Here is a 19284-nt window from a genome sequence, read left to right on the forward strand (position 1 = left end):
TCTCTACTTTCTCTCCACTCACTCTCTCCACTCACTCTCTCCACTCACTCTCTCTCCACTCACTCTCTCTCCACTCACTCTCTCTCCACTCACTCTCTCTCCACTCACTCTCTCTCCACCCACTCTCTCTCTGCTGTCTCCCTCCACTGTCTCTCTCTCCACTGTCTCTCTCTCTCCACTGTCTCTCTACTCTCCACTGTCTCTCCACTCTCTCTCCACTCTCGCTCTCTCTCTCCACTCTCTCTCTCTCTCCACTCTCTCTCTCTCCACTCTCTCTCTCTCCACTCTCTCTCTCTCTCTCCACACTCTCTCTCTCTCTCTCTCCACACACTCTCTCTCTCTCTCTCCACTCTCTCTCTTTCTCTCTCCACTCTCTCGCTCTCTCTCCACTCTCTCTCTCTCTCTCTCCACTCTCTCTCTCTCTCTCTCCACTCTCTCTCTCTCTCCCTCCACTCTATCTCTCTCCTTCCACTCGCTCTCTCTCCTCTCGCTCTCTCCCCTCTCGCTCTCCCCTCTCGCTCTCCCCACTCGCTCTCCCCTCTCGCTCTCCCCACTCGCTCTCTCCACTCGCTCTCTCCACTCGCTCTCTCCACTTGCTCTCTCCACTCGCTCTCTCCACTCGCTCTCTCCACTCACTCTCTCCACTCGCTCCCTCCACTCGCTCTCTCCACTCGCTCTCTCCACTCTCTCTCTCTCCACTCTCTCTCTCTCCACTCTATCTTTCTCTCCACTCTATCTTTCTCTCCACTCTATCTTTCTCTCCACTCTCTCTCTCTCTCCACTCTCTCTCTCTCTCCACTCTCTCTCTCTCTCTCCACTCTCTCTTTCTCCACTCTCTCTTTCTCCACTCTCTCCAGTGTCTCTCCATGCTCTCTCCACTCTCTCTCCACTCTCTTTCTCTCCACTGTCTATCTCCACTCTCTCTCCACTGTCTACTCTCTCTCCACTGTCTCTCTCCACTCTCTCTCTCTCTCTCTAGCCACTCTCTCTCTCTCCACTCTCTCCCACTCTCCCTCACAAAGTAGTGTGCGTTCCATGGGTGTCCGCAGAAATGTTTCCAGGGGGGGCACATTTTTAACTTCATCACCATCCCCCTTGCACCCTTCTCTCCTCTGCCTTGCACCCTTCTTGCCCTCCCTCTTGCACCTTTCCCCCCTCCCCCTTGTATCCTTCTCCCCCTCCCCTTGTACCCTAGTCCACCTCCACCTTGAACCCTTTTCTACCTTGCACCATTCTCCCTCTGCCTTGCACCCTTCTCCCCCTCCACCTAGCACCCTTCTCCCCCTCCACCTAGCACCCTTCTCTACCTTGCATCCTTTTCCTCTCTGCCTTGCACCCTTCTCCCCCTCCGCCTTGCACCCTTCTCCTCTCTGCCTTGCACCCTTCTCCCCTCTGTCTTGCACCCTTCTCCCCTTTGCCTTGCACCCTTCTCCCCTCTGCCTTGCACCCTTCTCCCCTTTGCCTTGCACCCTTCTCCCCTCTGCCTTGCACCCTTCTCCCCTCTGCCCTGCACGCTTCTCCCCCCGCCTTGCACCCTTCTCCTCCCTTCCTTGCACCCTTCTCTTCTCTTCCTTGCACCCTTCTCCCCTCTGCCATGCACCCTTCTCCCCCTCTACCTTGCACCCTTCTCTACCTTGCACCCTTCTCCTCTCTTCCTTGCACCCTTCTCCTCTCTGCCTTGCACCCTTCTCCCCTCTGCCTTGCACCCTTCTCCCCTCTGCCTTGCACCCTTCTCCCCTCCGCCTTGCACCCTTCTCCCCTCCGCCTTGCACCCTTCTCCCCTCCGCCTAGCACCCTTCTCTCCTCCGCCTTGCACCCTTCTCCCCTTTGCCTTGCACCCTTCTCCCCTTTGCCTTGCACCCTTCTCCCCTCTGCCTTGCACCCGTCTCCCCTCTGCCTTGCACCCGTCTCCCCCTCCGCCTTGCACCCTTCTCTACCTTGCACCCTTCTCCTCTCTTCCTTGCACCCTTCTCCCCTCTGCCTTGCACCCTTCTCCCCTCTGCCATGCACTCTTCTCCCCCTCCGCTTTGCACCCTTCTCTACCTTGCACCCTTCTCCTCTCTTCCTTGCACCCTTCTCCTCTCTGCCTTGCACCCTTCTCCCCTCTGCCTTGCACCCTTCTCCCCTCTGCCTTGCACCCTTCTCCCCCTCCACCTTGCACCCTTCTCCCCCTCCGCCTTGCACCCTTCTCTACCTTGCACCCTTCTCCTCTCTTCCTTGCACCCTTCTCCTCTCTACCTTGCACCCTTCTCCCCTCTGCCTTGCACCCTTCTCCCCTCCGCCTTGCACCCTTCTCCCCTCCGCCTTGCACCCTTCTCTTCTCTGCCTTGCACCCTTCTCCCCTCTACCCTGCACCCTTCTACCCCTCTGCCTTGCACCCTTCTCTACCTTGCACCCTTCTCCTCTCTTCCTTGCACCCTTCTCCTCTCTTCCTTGCACCCTTCTCCTCTTTGCCTTGCACCCTTCTCTTCTCTGCCTTGCACACTTCACCCCTCTGCCTTGCACCCTTCTCCCCTCCACCTTGCACCCTTCTCCCCTTTGCCTTGGACCCTTCTCCCCTCTGCCTTACACCCTTCTCCCCTCCGTCTTGCACCCTTCTCTACCTTGCATCCTTCTCCCCCTCTGCCTTGCACCCTTTTCCCCTCTGCCTTGCACCCTTCTCGGCCCCCCTCCTCCCCTCCTGCGGATGCCCATGGTGTGTTCTAACAAGAGGGCTTACCTGAGGGCACCATTTTGCTGCCTCGTCCCTTCTCATGTGAGCTTTGCCCTGGAGAATGTTCTCTCTGGGGGCCCCCACTCCCACCCTGGTCAGGGTCCCGAGCACTGCTCTGTGCTGTCTCCTGCTCTTGCTCTCTGAGGCCCCCACCCCATCCTTGTCCCTGTCTCTTCTCTTCTCTTGTGGGATGGGGCCCCCAGCCCATCCTTGTCCCTGTCTCTTCTCGGGTGGGGCCTGTCCCTGTCTCTTCTCTTGTGGGATGGGGCCCCCACCCCATCCTTGTCCCTGTCTCTTCTCTTGTGGGGTGGGGCCCCCACCCGGGGCCCCCACCCAATCCTTGTCCCTGTCTCTTCTCGGTGGGGGCCTGTCCCTGTCTCTTCTCTTGTGGGATGGGGCCCCCACCCCATCCTTGTCCCTGTCTCTTCTCTTCTCTTCTCTTGTGGGGTGGGGCCCCCACCCAATCCTTGTCCCTGTCTCTTCTCGGTGGGGGCCTGTCCCTGTCTCTTCTCTTGTGGGATGGGGCCCCCACCCCATCTTGTCCCTGTCTCTTCTCTTCTCTTGTGGGGTGGGCCGGGCCCCCACCCAATCCTTGTCCTTGTCTCTTCTCTTATCTTGTGGGGTGGGGCCCCCACCCCCTCCGTGTCCCTGTCTCTTCTCTTGTGGGGTGGGCTTTGCTTATCGAGAGGAGAGAGTGGGGGGCCGGGCTCTGTGCTGCCTCATAGGAGCAGTGGACTGCTGTCTCTGGGGCCCCGTCCTTGTCCCGGGCCTGCCTCCGGCTCTGACTGAAGAGAAACAATGTTGATACTTTGTTTCTCTTTAGTCAGAGGGAGGGGGTGAGGGGAACGGAGCAGGCTGCACCTGCTTCAGACACAGAGGGAGAGAGGCTTGCTTCAGCGCAGGCCTCTCTCACAGCCCTCAGAAGAGCTGAGGGGGCCGGGCCCCCTGGGGGCCCCCTTCATTAACTGTAGAGAGTGAGGCCCCCCCGCACTGCGGGGGCTGCGTGGGCGTTTGTTACGCCCTTGCGTCGAACTGTTCGAGTAGGCAGCTCCAGAAAGTTGGAGCCGCACCAGATTCTGAAGTTCTGTTTCCTCCTTAAGTTTTATATTCCAGACAGATGTTGCAGATAGTTGGCAAGTAGTTTGAATTTAATTGATGTGATGTGGACACATTTCATGGCTTCAGTTTGTTTCGTTAAGTTTATATTCACAAGGAGAAAATATTTTGGGATTTTAATGAATTGCCTGATTTTTTTTTACCACTCTCGACCAGAAAATTCCAGTCAACCGGTTGGCAACCCTATCTCCGGCTTGGACTACCATGCAGTTCACACGAGAAGTAGGGAGATGTATGTTAGGCTGACAATAGAAGAGGAAGGGCAGCCTTTGTAGACTCCATCTGTCAAAAAAGCCTTTAACTCCAATGGGTGTATATAGTTGGCAATGGCTGCCCTAATTACACTGCAACGTGAGGAATCTGACTTTCCTGCTCGGTTGCTTCTTGCCAATGTCTGGCTAGCTTCGAGTTCTTTGCCTGCGGACTAATCTGTAAACAGCAGCGAGAAGTTGATTCGAGGTCAATACTTTGAACTGTTTGGATAAGTTTTGAGCCAGAGCAGGAAATTACCTACACAGCGAGCTGACTCCGGAGGCAACACCTCTGCCGCTACTTTCTGCAGATGCAAAGAAGGTACTTTTATTTTTAAAAGCGTTTCTGAAATGCACTGTATCATTGTGAGCTATAGGCACAGTGCAGGAGCCCAGCGCCTATTTCATGCGCCAGCTGTTTTAGGTGATTTCATTTAACTCTTGATTCTCAGAGTTCGTGCTCTGTTTTCAGATAGCGCAGCTCAGAAACAGTTAGCAAGGTTTGCCTATTTTCGTTTCTGAGCCATACTGTGAAAATACAGTACTAACTTAAAGAAACACTGGGGCATATTAGCAACAAATAGCGATAATTATCGCTAAATGCGCTTAGCACAATTTTTTTTATCGCCAGCTATCGCTGGATATTATTGCAGAGATAACGTGCTATTAGCAACGTTTATCTCCAAAGCGATAAAATATCCGGCGATAGCGGCTCAATGCGTGAATATCGCTGGAAATCCAGCGATATTCAGGCATTATCGCTAATGGGGACTTAATCTGAATATCCATCTCCCATTTGATATACAGGTTAAGAAGTGGTCTGAGCAGGCGTTTTTTATCGCTTCGCCTGCCTTGCTAATAGGCGATAGCTGTGTTAGCGACTGCTTTCAGTTGCTAACAGGTTGGGTATGCCCACTTTGCATGTCATTAGCGATAAATATCGCTGACATGCAAAGCGTGCTCCAAACCTGTAGCTATCGCCTACAAGCTGTCACTAACAGCTGTTAGCGGCAGCTTGCTAATAGGGCGACAAAAATATGGGCGCTTTAGCAGGAAAAAGTCCTGCTAAAGCGGCGATATCGCCCTTGCAAATATGCCCCACTGGGTTTTCAGAACTCACTTTATGCTCTTGAGGTGCATAAACCAGGCGCTCAGCTTTGCACTGCTCCAGCAAAGCCCATCAAGTTATGGGCTATGGTATGGGATTTTCATTGTATAAGAGGGTGGCTATGCATCGCTCCTCAAAAATGCAACGATTTTATATCTAGAACTTGAATAAACACCTGCTTCTAAATAATACATATTAATTCTGGGGGTGTAATTTATGGGCTTTAATGGAGCAAAGAGCCTGTTTTATGTGTCTGCTGGGCGTAAAGTGAATTAATTTAAACAGACATTTCAATGAGTGATTTTATTTTCAGATACTACAGTTTGGAAATAGTGAGCAAGGCTTACCTTTTTCTGTTTCTGCGTTGTTTCACCCGAAAATAAAGCAATGACTCCCAGAGCAAGCTCTGGTAAATTCAGGTTTTGTTCATGTAATTAATAATAAGCAGTTTTTTAGGGTTGAGCCTACGAGTGCATGCGCTTGCGCATGCGTTTTGCTGCAAGATGCTTTAGTATTCATTTAAGGGCTTAGAGCCCCTTGGGACTTACCATTTGTTCTCTTCGTGTCACTATTCTTTACTGGCTCTGTGATAGGTCGGTATGGTGAAACGTCAATTTCGACGCTTGCTGTGCAGCAGGGACTAAGCACAGATTAATTGGTGAAACGTCACTTCCGATGCTTGCTGTGCAGCAGGGACTAAGCACAGATTAATTCAAGTTTAACCCGTGCTGCTTCTGACGTAATTGAGGTACTATCTGATGCACCCTCCCACTTCCCCTCCCTTCTGCACCGTCCATAGCATTTGAATGCGTTTTAGATGGCTTTCCCCACATTCCTTTTAACCAGTTCTATTGTAACTCCTTGATGTTATCATGAAATGGAGAAAGAAAGTGAGCCAGCACTATCTTCCGTGCAAAAAAAACAGGCATTGAAAATGCAATAGATCTCGCCTTTGCTTAAGTTAAAGCCATTTGCTTTGCTAATGGTATTGTATAGCAAAGCAAATGGCTTTAACTTAATAAAAGGCAAGACCTATTGCATTGTTAATGCTTGTTTTAAACAAGGCTACACAAAATCAGGACAGGCCAGACATAAAAGTAAGCCGAAAGGCTTTATTCATACTTTTATGCTGGTCTGCCCCAGATTTCCTTCCCAAAATCTGGTCACCCTAGATATGGCTGGAGTGGGGTCGGACAAAAGGCATTGTATATCTACCAGGTCTGGCTGCAATACAGAAAATGCAAGTAAACAGCCATTCACAAATGTTGTTCACCACATTAAGACACACAGTATTAGATTTCTTAATACAGGGGGAAATGTGCCAAAACACTATTATTTTCTATATAAAATTCACATAGGATATAAATAACTAAATGTGACAACCAACATGATGATTGTTTACTTTTCAGATGTAAAATAACCCCTCCCACATTCCAATGAAAGAATTTCCTGGGAGGTGAAATGATGCACCAAAAGGCATTGGATCAGAGTATATCTTCTGGGTGGAGCCAAATCCCATGCCAAGTATATTTTAAAGAACAAGTAACAATACGTCAAAAGACAGCTTGCTGTCAAGCTGACTAAAAAGGAAGCTAAACCTGCTGCTTACACTGCCCAGTATTAGAAGAAATTGTCACTACGATAACTTGGGGTCATGGGCAACCTCTCTCTACCTATGGCTACCAGACTATTTGACCAGGTTTATCTTAACCTGTAGGTGCCAGACAATGCCACAGATTCACGGCAAAACAAACAAACTGGGAGGAAGATGATGACTTCAAAGAGCCCGCGCTTACTTTTTGCCCCATTACACAGGCAAGTAGCAAACGCCAGCATTCCTGGGGAAGCCCCGGCTACAATAATGGTTATCCTGAAGGGAAAGGAAGCTGGATAGGGCAGTTAAGCTAGGGCGGGAGCGGCCCTCGGCTTACATGCCGGGCAAGAATTAGGGTGACCAACGGTCCGTAAATTTCACGTGCAGTACGTAAATTGGACTTCACGTCCGTTGTCCCTGAGTATCCTTTTTACGGACGCATTTTGTCCGTAATTTTAGGCATTGCAGGGAACAGCGTTGTTCCCCTGCAAAAGGCCTCCGCTCCCTGATGGGGCCGTCTCACACTCCTCTGAGCACGAGAGCAACCCCACCCCACCCACTGTCATTCTGTGTGTGGCTGATTGCCACATACAGAATGACAATGAGTCAGTCTGGGCTGGCACAGCATGTGGTGGCCTCCTCCAGCCTCGGTTCAGAGCTGGGCATTCTGTCACATGGAAGGGCAAAGCGCCCATGCTCCTGCTAGGTGAGAATCCAGTTAACTAAAGGAAGACTGTCAAAGAAGTTCACAAGGAAAGGATTATAGTTATAGTATAGCAGCCATGGTTGTTGCATTTTTATTTTATGCAACTAAGAACCATTAACAAAGCCAATAGTTCTGGCTTTTTGTAGGAGTAATGTTACTTGTTCCAATTGTAACGTTACCTGTTGTATTATATATCTAGATGCAATGACAGAAGCAACAAAAATACCAGTCGGGCAGCACATTATATTATGCACAGATTTTTAGTTTATGTGTTTTAAGCCACGCATTTTATTACAATAAACACCCTTTTGGAGAGACCCCCTAGTTTTTACATCCCACTTAAAGTTCTGGAAACAACACCATGTCACAGTCGCACCAAGTCCAGGCACTGTGCATCATGCATGACTCATGCCTTCCACTTTTTCAGATTGTCTACATGCAGGGGTATAGTGAACCCTGCCCCACACCACCCCTTTCTTTAGGAACTACAGCGAGGGTGGAGTTCTTGATGGGTCTCATAATTAATGTGAAAAGGTGAGTGAGTAAGTAAGTGAATGGATGGATGGGTAGATGGATGGCTGGATAGATGAGTGAAATTATGGATGGATGGATGAGTGAAAGGGTGGATGACGGGCGAGAGAATGGGTGTATGGATGAGTGAAATGATGGATGGATTGATGCACTGATAAGTGAAAGGGTGGATTGATGAATTGATAAGTGAAAGGGTGAATGGATGGACGGATGAGGGAAAGGGTGGATGTAAGGCTGGATGAGTGAGTGAAAGGGCGGTTAGATGGACAAAAGGATGGATAGATGAGTGAAGGAGTGAAAGGGTGGATGGATGAGGGAAAAAGGCTGGATGGATGAGTGAAAGGATGGATGAATGATAGGTTCAATCAATGGATTCATGAGTGGATGTGTAGACGGGTGGGTGGATGGAAGGATGGGGGAATTGAAAGAGAAAAGGGGATGGATAAATGGATGACTGATCGGGTGAATTGGGTGGAAGGATGAATGACTGAATTGATGAATGAGTAAGTGAAAGGATGGCTGGGTAGGTAAATGGCTAGAGGGATGGGTGGAAGAGTGGATGGATGAGTGCACGGATGGATAGGGTGAAAGGATGGATGGATGATGGATGAGTAAAAGGGTGGATTGAGGGATGGACGAGTGAAATGATGGATAGTAGGATATGTGATGAATAGGTTTGTAAATGGTTGAATGTGGACGTGGATGGGCACACAGATGGAAGGACAGAATGAATGGTTAAAGACTGAATGATGGATGCTAGAATGATTACACATTGTAAGCCCATCTTAAGCAACATTTCCTATACATTGTCTTTCACATTTATATGAGTGATTGTCTCTATATAATATGTGTGTGTTGTAACGCAGTCCAACACTCTGCCCCACATACTTGGGATGAGTAGCACTATAAAAGAAATTAAATACACATGAGAGAGGGTCTATGTTCAGATGAGGGGTGCCATTGGAGGGTGGTATCAAGGCCAGACTGGCGGGACCAGGCATCAGGCGTTTTCTCTGGGAGCTTGACAGGTGGGGGCGGTTTTGTTACCACAAAAAGACCTGCACATTTGCTTAATACTGCGCACATACTGACAAACCATGAAGTGCATGATTGTCTCAACCTAATATAAACTTATTTTCACTTGTACTTTAGTAGTTGTCTATTTACTTACTTTTATACTATTGCCCAACCTTCTCTGATGTGTCTGTATAACTTACGTTTTGTCCTGAATTTTGACCTCCTGTCCTGAATTTTTGTCCTGAATGTTGACCCTTTGTCCTGAATTTTTAACTCACTGTCCTGAATTTGCACCCATGTCAGTTGGTCAACCTAGCAAGAATGAGCTCCATTCACAGATATTCCTCTGAAAGTGCCCCATTGTTCTCTGAAGGCTGTTTTGCTCTGAGTTCACCAAGAATGTTGTTGTTGTTTCCGCCCTTATAGTGTGGAAGCTTTCATTTTATCTTGTTTTACGCGGTTTAGCAGTTTGCATTCGCTATGATAAAAAAACTGACAGTTCAATGGGGAGGAAAAATGACGATGTCGCCCACTCCTGCACCTGGGCGCTACGTCATTTTTCCAGATGTCTAACTCCTAAAAGTACATGAAGGAAGAGGTAACTCCAGGCCAAGAGAAAACGGAGCCAAACAGCTTTTACAACATGGTCAAAAATCCGAATGAATAAACAGCCACATCTGAATTTAACAGGCTGTCAAGTCCTACGTGTTCCCAGATGCTAAATACATTAAGGTGTTGCTTTCGTGATGCGGCCCCCGGGGGATGTGAAGGTCGCAGACCAGTCTTCCCCCGGGGTTTTCGCGCAATAGTGGAAGGACAAGGTGGGGGGCGGGACTAGAGGGGTTAAAGGAAGGGGTGGGATTGGGAGGTCATATAAGGTGTCAGGAGAGGAAGATCCGGCCTCTTCCTGACACCTGAGCACCACCGGGAGGGTTTAGAAAGTTTGTGGAGGTTTTTTAGAGAGTTTGTGGGTCTGTTACGTGGCGAGGCAGGGCCAGGGAGATTGTTTCCTTTTGCGGTGTCCCCAGAGAGGTTTGCGGCACAGTGGCTGGCTTTGCCACGAAGTGCGTGTGAGGCGGAGCGGGCCGAGGGGAGAGGTCGCAGACGACACGTACAGGTGGCGCAGACCTAGGCCTGGGTGGGTTTTTGCGAGAAGCTGTGCACGTGCGAGGGACGGCCGGGTGCTGCAGCAGTGGTGGTTTTGCGTGGTGGACTCGCCGCTGGACACATCGGAGGTTGCAGGTACAGTGGGGCATCCTGTTCTGGGGGCGGGCGGTGGAGTCTTGCTGCACGTGCGCCTTCGGCCCGGGGGGGGTGGGGGATGGGGGCTCTAGACTGCGTGCACGGCTGCGTGGGAGCTTAGTAGCGGTGGGGGGGTCCGGGTTCCTCTAGTGGGGGGGGGGGCATTTTTTGGGGCCCTCAGTCCTCGTGATTGAATTCTGATGGCAGATGTTTTCTTCCATTTTTACAGTGGCAGCCCATCCCCTACTCCAGGAAAAAGCACCTCAATTGTGTAGCAGGCTTTTTTAGGGCTGGTTAGGTGGTGGGCTATGGGGCATTCTTTAACGACGATGCTGGGGGTCTGGTACTGGATCCATCAGGCGACCCCTCTTTTCTAGCAGTGAGGTGGAGGTATGGGCCCATCCAGTTTTGTAACCTGCGCCAGTTAGTTGGTCAGGGTGCACTGGAGATAGCTGGTCAGGGTGCACTGGAGATAGCAGGGGGTTCACGGCATGGGTGGTATGGGGGGTCGGGCGTCGTTTTTTTCTGTCGGAATTTGTAGGTGGCGCGGTGTGGGGTATAGGGGTCAGGGGTGAGGGACTGCCAGCACGGCACGAGGCCTGGTGGTGCTTGGACCCACCTGGTTATGACGACCCGGTTGGGGGGCGAAACAAGGCTGGTGGTCGAGCCCAGCAGTAGGTGCAATGCCAGCAGGGTGCACAACGGCCTCCAAATGCTGGCCAGAAGCAGTAGGGGGGTCTGCAGCGGCCTGCCCTTCTCGGGGGATCGCGCAGTGACCAAAACAGCTTTCTTACTTGGACAATATCACAAATAATGTTACGAATAAAATGCACAAGTGATGGCATGGATGTATAAGGGACTGTGCTGGCCTGGTTGTGTGGGGAGCACTGGGGCTCTGGGACGGTGTGTGAGGGGGATGGCGTGTAGAATTGTAGTTGCTGTGGGGGTAGGGGGGACACATGGTAACTGGATTGTTTCCATATTGTTGCAGGGGTCAAGTGTGGCCACGGAATGACCTGCGGTTATGGCCACAGTGGGCACGGCAGCTATGAACGAGCGGAAGGTGTACTGGTTTAACCCTCAGGTACGCGGTTACAGCTGCGGCTGGGGGAAGCAGAAAGCTTTGTGGGTGGGGGGGTCCTTTCCTGGCTAACTGGGGGTCAGGGGGTCGTGGCGATGGAGGTTTCCTGGGAAGCAGCCTGATTTTGGTTGTGCGTTGTAGGGGGCGGCATGCTTCACATCGTGGCTCATAGGTTGAGCGGGGGTTTGTGGATTGGGCTAGCCACACCAGGGTGGTGGCCGGTTGTGAGGGGTTATAACGGATGGTTACAGGTCTTAGTTTCCTGGATTTGTCGCATTGAGGTTCCTCGGGGGGGGGGGGGGTCATGTAAGCCGAGTGCAGGTGGCAGGTGCAGGCTACGACAGCGGGTATGATGGCGCTGCGCGAGGGGTGAAAGTAATGAGGTGTCGGGGACTGACACAAAGGCATGGGTGAGGTATTTTTGGCAGAGTCGTAGGGGGTGGTGGGGATTTTTGGCGGGTAAACGTGGAGAACCTGACAGGGAGGCATGTGTGCCGGGACACAGGTGGTGGCTATGGGTGGACATTGTCTAGATAAGTGAGCAGGATAGGGGTATAGAGCTGCAGTGTTATACTGTCTATGAGTTTTTTCCGACGAGCTGGGCGCTTGGTACTGCACACTCTGGAGGTGGGAGTTTATGGTTCAGAGGGAGCTGCGGATAAAATGGGGGCTGTAGGGGTTGCGCTGGGCGGTGGGTGGTGCCCAGTTGGGGCGCGGGCAATTCGAGCAGAGAGCGGCGGTGCGATACAGTTGTGACAAAGGTGTGCCCGGACATTGGGCAGTGGGGGCCGGGTAGCGGCATTATTGGTGTCGGTGTGATTGGGGGCACTGGGGTGTGTGTCAATCATAACGTATTGAGAGTGGAGGACATTGGGGAGGTCGTTGTTTTCCTTCAGAAGGGGAGAGGCATTTCTCCTGATTTTATTGGCCTTGGGCGTTGGCAGGCTGTGTTTGTGGCAGGGTTATCGTGCAGAGGCGTATGGTTTCTTGAGGTCCTGGGCGGGGGGGCTGCTGACTCGGGGTGCCGGGGGTACAGTATGGTGTCTGTGGCGAGAAATGTACTTGGGGCATGCGTTTTTTGCGTGGGTGTTAGGACGACTGCTGTACGAGGGATGGGGACCACGATGCATGTCTTGCGGCGCTAATTTCCTTTTCTACCATTAGGATCTGGAAGTTGAGTGGGAACCAGGGCAGTCACCTGGAAGGGGTGGTTTTTCTCACGGTATTTGGACGGCACAAGAGGCACTAGCGGGTAGGTAGGCGTCCCTGGGGGCAGGGACTACAATCGTGGGCTGTGAGATAACAGGGAACCAGTTAAATGAAATTGTGGGGGGGATGTTGTGCCAGTACGATGGCCGTGGGGGTCACAGGAAATATGATTGCCATGATTTGAGTATACATTTGGGGGAGAAGTTTTACTGGGATATGTCAGGTCTGGCGTCATCCCGAGAATGCTGGCGGGGGATGTGTTAACGGTGACTGGAGCAGCGGGTATCCTGGTCAAGCGCATGGTTGGTGCTTGGGGGATGACGGTTTGGGGGGTTGAGGATTTGGAGGTCCAGGCCATGGCGCTCTGGTGATGGGACTGTTTGGGGGATATTAAAGGTGGGGCCACCCTTTTTTCAATGGGAGGCACCTGTCCCGGTCCAAGGATGGTCGGGGATGGTTATTCACTTACACTAGGACAGAGGTGCAGATAGTGGATGGTTGTCCACGGGGGCGCCTCGCTTGGACTGGAGTTTGGCCCGACAATCGTCTGTGTACGGGATGCAGGCCCGGGTGGTGAATAGTCGCTCACTGCGTGTAGTGGGGTCCACTGTAAAACATCTGACGCTCGAGGATGTGAGCGTCGAGGGTGGATGACTATGCAGGAGTCTTGATTCTTATCAAAGACCAAGAGTTGTTCACGGTGAGATCATATGTTCATCTGAAGAGAACATCATGCTTTAGAGTGTTTCTTAGTCATCAGGAATTTCTACGGTTAAATATTCCTTAAAGGTACAGTGCAATCACATATAGAAGGCGAACAGACTTACACGCTACACAGCGCTGGGTGGTGGCACTGGTTTATGGACCAGGAGCGGTCTACACATCTTATTGTTGATCAGGGGATGCAGAGGACGGATGTACAAGGGGTGGATGGTCGTTCACCTCGAATGTGGAGGGGGCACCTTGGATGACCAATAGATTGGTCCGGGACAGTTGCTTGTGTTTTGCCGAGCAACAGTACAAGTGGTGGACGGTTGTTTGCCACGAGGGGGGGGGGGGGGCAATTATACAATGCACGAAGATATAGGAGATGAAGTGAGGATGTACATGCAGGAGTTTGATGCTTCATTAAGACCAAAGTTTGTTCACATTGGAATCCTATGATCATCTGCAGGTCACGTCACGCTCTAGAATGCTTCTTGGGCCATCAGGAACTTCTAAGGTTAATCATTCCTAACAGAGGTGAAGCCATTACATACGGAGGGGGAACAGGCCTTGCATGCTACACGGAGTTGAGGGGCACCTTTCTGGACCAGGAGCGGTCACAAAACTGCATTGTTTATCGAGGGATGCAAAGGACGGATGTACAAGGGGTGGATGGTCGTTCACCTCGGAGGGAGTGGGCGCCTTGGGTGGCCAATAGATTGGTCCGGAGAGGTTTGCTCGTTTTGCGCGGCACAGGTACAAGTGGTGGACGGTCGTTTGCCGCGAGGGGGGGCAAGTGTCTCTGGGTCGAGGATTGGGCCCGACTAAAGTTTGCATTTACAGGGGGACATAGGTCCAGGTGGTGACTGATTGTTTACGGCGAGGGAGGTATCTTTCTGCGGGCAGGGTTTGGCCCTGAGATTACCGGTTCCACGGGATGCAGCCCAGGTGGTGGATGGCCGTTTTCTGCGGAGGGGGCAACTTTTTTCGGTCAAATGATTGGGCCTGGACATGTTGCTGGTTTATACAGGCATTGGTACTGGTGGTGGATGGTCGTTCACCGCGTTGAGGGGGGCGCCGGTTACGGCAGGGAGTGGCCCCATGGAATGTTATTTGCTTACCCGGCACACAGGTACAGCTGGGGTGATGGACTATCACCGCTTTGAGAGCGTCTTTTCTTGGTGGGGGTTTTTGTCCAGGGAATGTTCCGGATTTGCAGGGGACGCATGTTTAGGTGGATTGTCGTTCACCAGGTGCTGCAGAGTGGGGCAGCCTTTAGGCGCACAGGACGGAAGGGCACGTGGGCCCGTTTTGGATGGGCACCTTTCGCGATTCCTGTTTGTACCATGAATGGTACTTTGCTGCAGGACAGGGTGAGGTGGTGGATCTTCGTTCACTAGGAGGCTGCAGGGTCGGCAGGCAGGAGGCGAAAGGTGCGCAGGACAGTGGGGGGGGGCAGGTAACCGCCCTACGGGGGTTCCCTGGTTGGCGATACTTTGGAGGGGTGGGGAGTCACATACGGGCGGATCCACCCCTCTGGTGGGGGGAGAACGGTACACAGGTGACAGATAGCGGGGCACGGGAGGCAATGAGCAATGAAGGCCAAGTCAACAGAGGATGCTTGAAGGGCAAGTGAAGGTGAGACTGGGGAAAGGAAGGAGGTTATCGAGTGAATGGGGAAGAGTCAAACAGGTGAAATGGTTTTGAGAAGGCAGAATGGACAATGCCTGGGTATGGGGATGGGAACGTGTATTTCTTGCATTGATGTACTGTTATTAAGTCTAAATGATTGCAACCTTGTCCTAATAAAATGGCCTTTTACGCTTCAAGTAACAGCGTGGAGTGTAGTTATTGCGCGATGCGGCCCCCGGGGGAAGTCAAGGTCGCAGACCAGTCTTTCCCCGGGGTTTTCGCGCAATAGCGGAAGGACAAGGTGGGGGGGGGGGGGCGGGAATAGAGGGGTTAAAGGAAGTGGTGGGATTGGGAGGCCATATAAGGTGTCAGGAGAGGATGATCCGGCCTCTTCCTGACACCTGAGCACCACCAGGAGGGTTTAGAAAGTTTGTCCACCCACCCACCCTACAGGTTTTCAGCGACGGACTAGGGGTGGTTTAGGTCGGGGTGCCAGTTTAGGGCAGGTTGCGGAGCTGAGGCGTTACGGTACTTTGGAGGGGTGGGGAGTCACATACAGGCGGATCAACCCCTCGGGTGGGGGGAGAACGGTACACAGGTGACTGATATCAGGGCATGGAAGGCAATGAGCAATGAAGGCAAAGTCAACAGAGGATGCTTGGAGGGCAAGTGAAGGTGAGAATGGGGAAAGGAAGGAGGTTATCGAGTGAATGGGGAAGAGTCAAACAGGTGAGATGGTTTTGAGAAGGCAGAATGGAGAATGCCTGAGTATGGGGATGGGAACGTATATTTCTTGCATTGATGTACTGTTAATAAGTCTAAATGATTGCAACCTTGTCCTAATAAAATGGCCTTTTACGCTTCAAGTAACAGCGTGGAGTGTAGTTATTGCGCGACGTGTGTGCTGCTCTCTGCGCCCCGGCCGACTCCCCAGCTCCCCGCCAGACACGACGCTCGCAACAAAGACACAAGTCGTCTCCGTTATAAAGATGTCCAAATCTTTCAAAGTATGGGTTCATTGAACCATGATTAACATTGACAAACGGCAGCTCTAAAAGGCGCTCTAGAATCACAAATCAGTGTCTCTCCAGCTTTTTAATGATATCTGATCAACATCTCTAAAAGACGTCCAACAATTATAGACAGCTCTCTCTTAAAGAAGTTCAACGATGACAAGATGCGTAGGAGGGAAGCACTATGGCTTCTTCTTCCTACCCTGACTTGCTGATGGATGAGGAATAAGGCAGGGGTGTCACCCTGTGTTGAGTGCTAAATAAATAGAAATGAGTACGTGGATTATCGGTGAACATGTGCATTGTGTACTATGCAAATATTTGCGTACAAATATTTAACTATATTGCAAAGAATGTACCTGCAAAATAAATTAAATATAGAAAATGTGAACGTGATTACGATATCACTTTTTATGTGAGAAAGTGACAATAATGTGCTTTGGTGATGCTGACCACAGTGGCGTAACGCAAAATGATGCCCCGCAGAATGTGATGAAGGGTCCAAGAGTCTCCCATATTTCAGCAATATTCAGTGATGAGTTGGCGCCCCCCTCCCCCACCCCCACTACCCACACCCAACATCCCTTCGCACCGCATTGCAACAGGAGCTCGGTTACTACCGTCTAATCAGGCTCCTGTGCCAGTTGTTGCTCTTTTTTTAAAATAGGATCGAGGCGTTACATCTGAACAGTCTAGTGCAGCCTGGAAAGCGCTGGTGTATGCATGCTGCTTTGGTTTTGACCTAGATCTTTCGCTTGGAGCTTGGGGCCATACGACAGATTCCCCAGGTTCTGGCGTGGCATTTTATTTTATTTTTATTTCTTTTATGCGTTTTTATATAGCGCAGACTTTACCCGAAGGTGTCAGAGCGCTTTACAATAGGAACAGTAGTGAAACATGAGGACAAATTACAAGTCAGCATGTTACAAAAGCAAACGTTACATAAGGCAATAGTGACAATTGTGCATGTATCGAGCAAATAAAATACAAGCGGTAGCAAGCGATACGTTACAAGAGGAAACAAGCATTGGCAAAGCCAATAGGTCTCGCCTTTGGGACCTTATAACTGTTTAGTTATCCAGCACAATATCCTTGATGCAACAATGTCAACTGTTGCATGGCTAAACACTTATAAGGTCCCAAAGGCGAGACCTATTGGCTATACCAATGCTTGTTTTTTATTGATAGGGCACACTACCTAAATCAGTAAAAAGTGTGTTCAGAAATGCTTTTGAGGAAGTGCTTTTTGGTGCACTTTTTTTGGAGGGTCGTTTGCTGTTGCTTGGCCATCTAAAAAAACTACCCAAATAATTGAAATGCACATGAGGAATGGGGTGGGGGAGGATTAGGGGGAGCAGGAGCAGTGGAGGTGGGGGGCGTGGGGATAAAATAAAAGCCGGGTGGGGGAGAGAAGGGGCACAAAGCAGCACATGTGGCAGAGACCAACATGGAGATGGAGCACAGGTCGGGAGGAGAAACAAACAAGCGAGCCAGGGAGAGATCGACACAGGGGGCGGGAGAGAAGCACACATGACAATAGGAACCTAAAAATGTACCTTTTTACATAGTGCCGTACGTACGGCTAATAAAGTACTAAAGAACACCGAAAAACGGAAGGACTTACCAACTTTCGGGACCAGTTTGCATCTTCCTTTAGCCTGGATTCATTTTGACCTCTTTGTGGCCTATTTGAGATCTATAGTGTGCGTGGAAACAAAGTCTAGCTCAGCTGTGCATGAGTATAATGTAGCTTATTTAGTATTATTATTAATTGTATATCCATGTATTTTTTCGCTTCTACAGCCAGTCCTTGCTTCCTGTGACTTGTATTATAAAGGACTTAAAATCCCAGGCTGCAAAGTACGATGTTGGTTTAAAAGGCAAAACCGAGAGGTGGAATCACACGCAGGGCCCCTGTGGACCCCATGGCGCACAAACACGGAACATGGCAAAGATGGGAAAATGAAAATACATTTCACGAGAGTGACATTGTAGGGCAACTATTTGTTAAATAGAAAAAAATACATTATCAGGCATGAAATAACTACTCATTTGATTCTTACGTTATATCTCGTCTATGAAAGTTTCACAATAACATGCAAACATTTTTAAAAGAAAGTTAAAGCTCCTCTTCACGTGTCAAAATACGGACGACAAAGTGACTATATCAGACGGCCCTTAAGTAGCTCAGTTATATATTGATAATTAACTGCTGATAATATCGGAAAACGTGGAGCAAAATATGGAACGCTTGATACAAATCAATATATAAACTCTAACTTTCTAATCATTTTCTTACTGAGAGCGCTTTTCTTAACTTAAAACTGAGTATTATGCTTGGGGTACCTTTCCATCAAAATGAATTAAAATTTTTCTTTGAGAAACAAACATTTGGAGGTGGGAAAAAAACTGCATTACCTCGGTTGCTGAGCAGGTGCATTATGGATATGCAAATGTTAAAAATTGTGTCACCGCACAGTCTATTTATACTGTATAGCTGGCAAAACATGTTGGTCCGCAAGAACTAGAGAAAGAACTATGGAGGAGTGAACTTCCGTTTAATTAGGAATAGAAATGTCGATTCCCACTGTAAATTCGGCTACAAATATTCGGGCAATACAATCGGGGTGAAACTCTACCCTGGGTGTCTTGTGACAGAGCGAGGAGCCTGAGGACAGTGCGGGCTCTCAGGACACCCGCTTCCTGCAGGAAACAACCCCAGGGCTCGTCACGTCCCTCCTCTGATAGGAGCCAGCAACATAATCTGCTCTAAAAACCTAAGCATGCCAAATGCTGCTGGAGAAACATCCAAAAGTGAGGAAAGGACATGCAGGGCACAGGGCCATGTGGAAGGCACGTAAAAACAAGCATTGGCCGCGCAGCCGTAAAAGTAAAGCCGGGCGGCCGCAAAATGAAAAAAAAAAAAACGCAAGTGGTGACGCGCGTGGTGCGCACGCGCGTCACCGCAAGTGCTACCTTGCCGGCCACCAGCTTGCTACTACGCGCATGCGCGCAAGCTCTTGTGCGCGTGATAGCAAGCTGGTCGCTGGGAAAGTAGCACTTTCAAAAGCAGCTTCTAAATATTTCGGCCAGAGCAGCGCATGCGCTGGATCAGGCCGAGACCTAAAAAGTGACATGTGTGTATGTTACAAAAGCGTACAAAGTACAAATAGAGGTATAATACTGCACTAAATGGCAGATACTCAAAACACAAGAACAAACGTTACGTTACATGAGGCAATGGTGGCAATTGTATATGTATCAAAAGCAAACAAAATACAAGAGTTAGCAAACAATAAATTACAAGAGGGAAAGTGACGTGTGCATGTTACAAAGGAGAACACAATAAAAGTAGACGTATAATCC

General features: G+C 50.1%; 1 protein-coding gene across 2 annotated transcripts in view; it reads left to right on the forward strand.

Annotated features, from left to right (window-relative positions):
- The first annotated feature begins 4273 nt into the window (after positions 1-4273).
- LOC147692361 (cytochrome P450 2A5-like) overlaps positions 4274-19284 on the forward strand; it is a 333458-nt gene continuing 318447 nt past the window's right edge. The window contains exon 1 of one of the 2 annotated variants that reach the window (XM_086938584.1): positions 4274-4402. The gene's annotated coding sequence lies outside the window, so the exon portion shown is untranslated. Of the gene's footprint in view, positions 4403-10021; positions 10279-19284 lie in introns of those variants that run through there. The other variant, XM_086938585.1, reaches the window with a different exon arrangement.

Source organism: Lissotriton vulgaris, chromosome 9 (assembly GCF_964263255.1).
Source record: "Lissotriton vulgaris chromosome 9, aLisVul1.2, whole genome shotgun sequence".
Lineage (NCBI taxonomy): Eukaryota > Metazoa > Chordata > Amphibia > Caudata > Salamandridae > Lissotriton > Lissotriton vulgaris.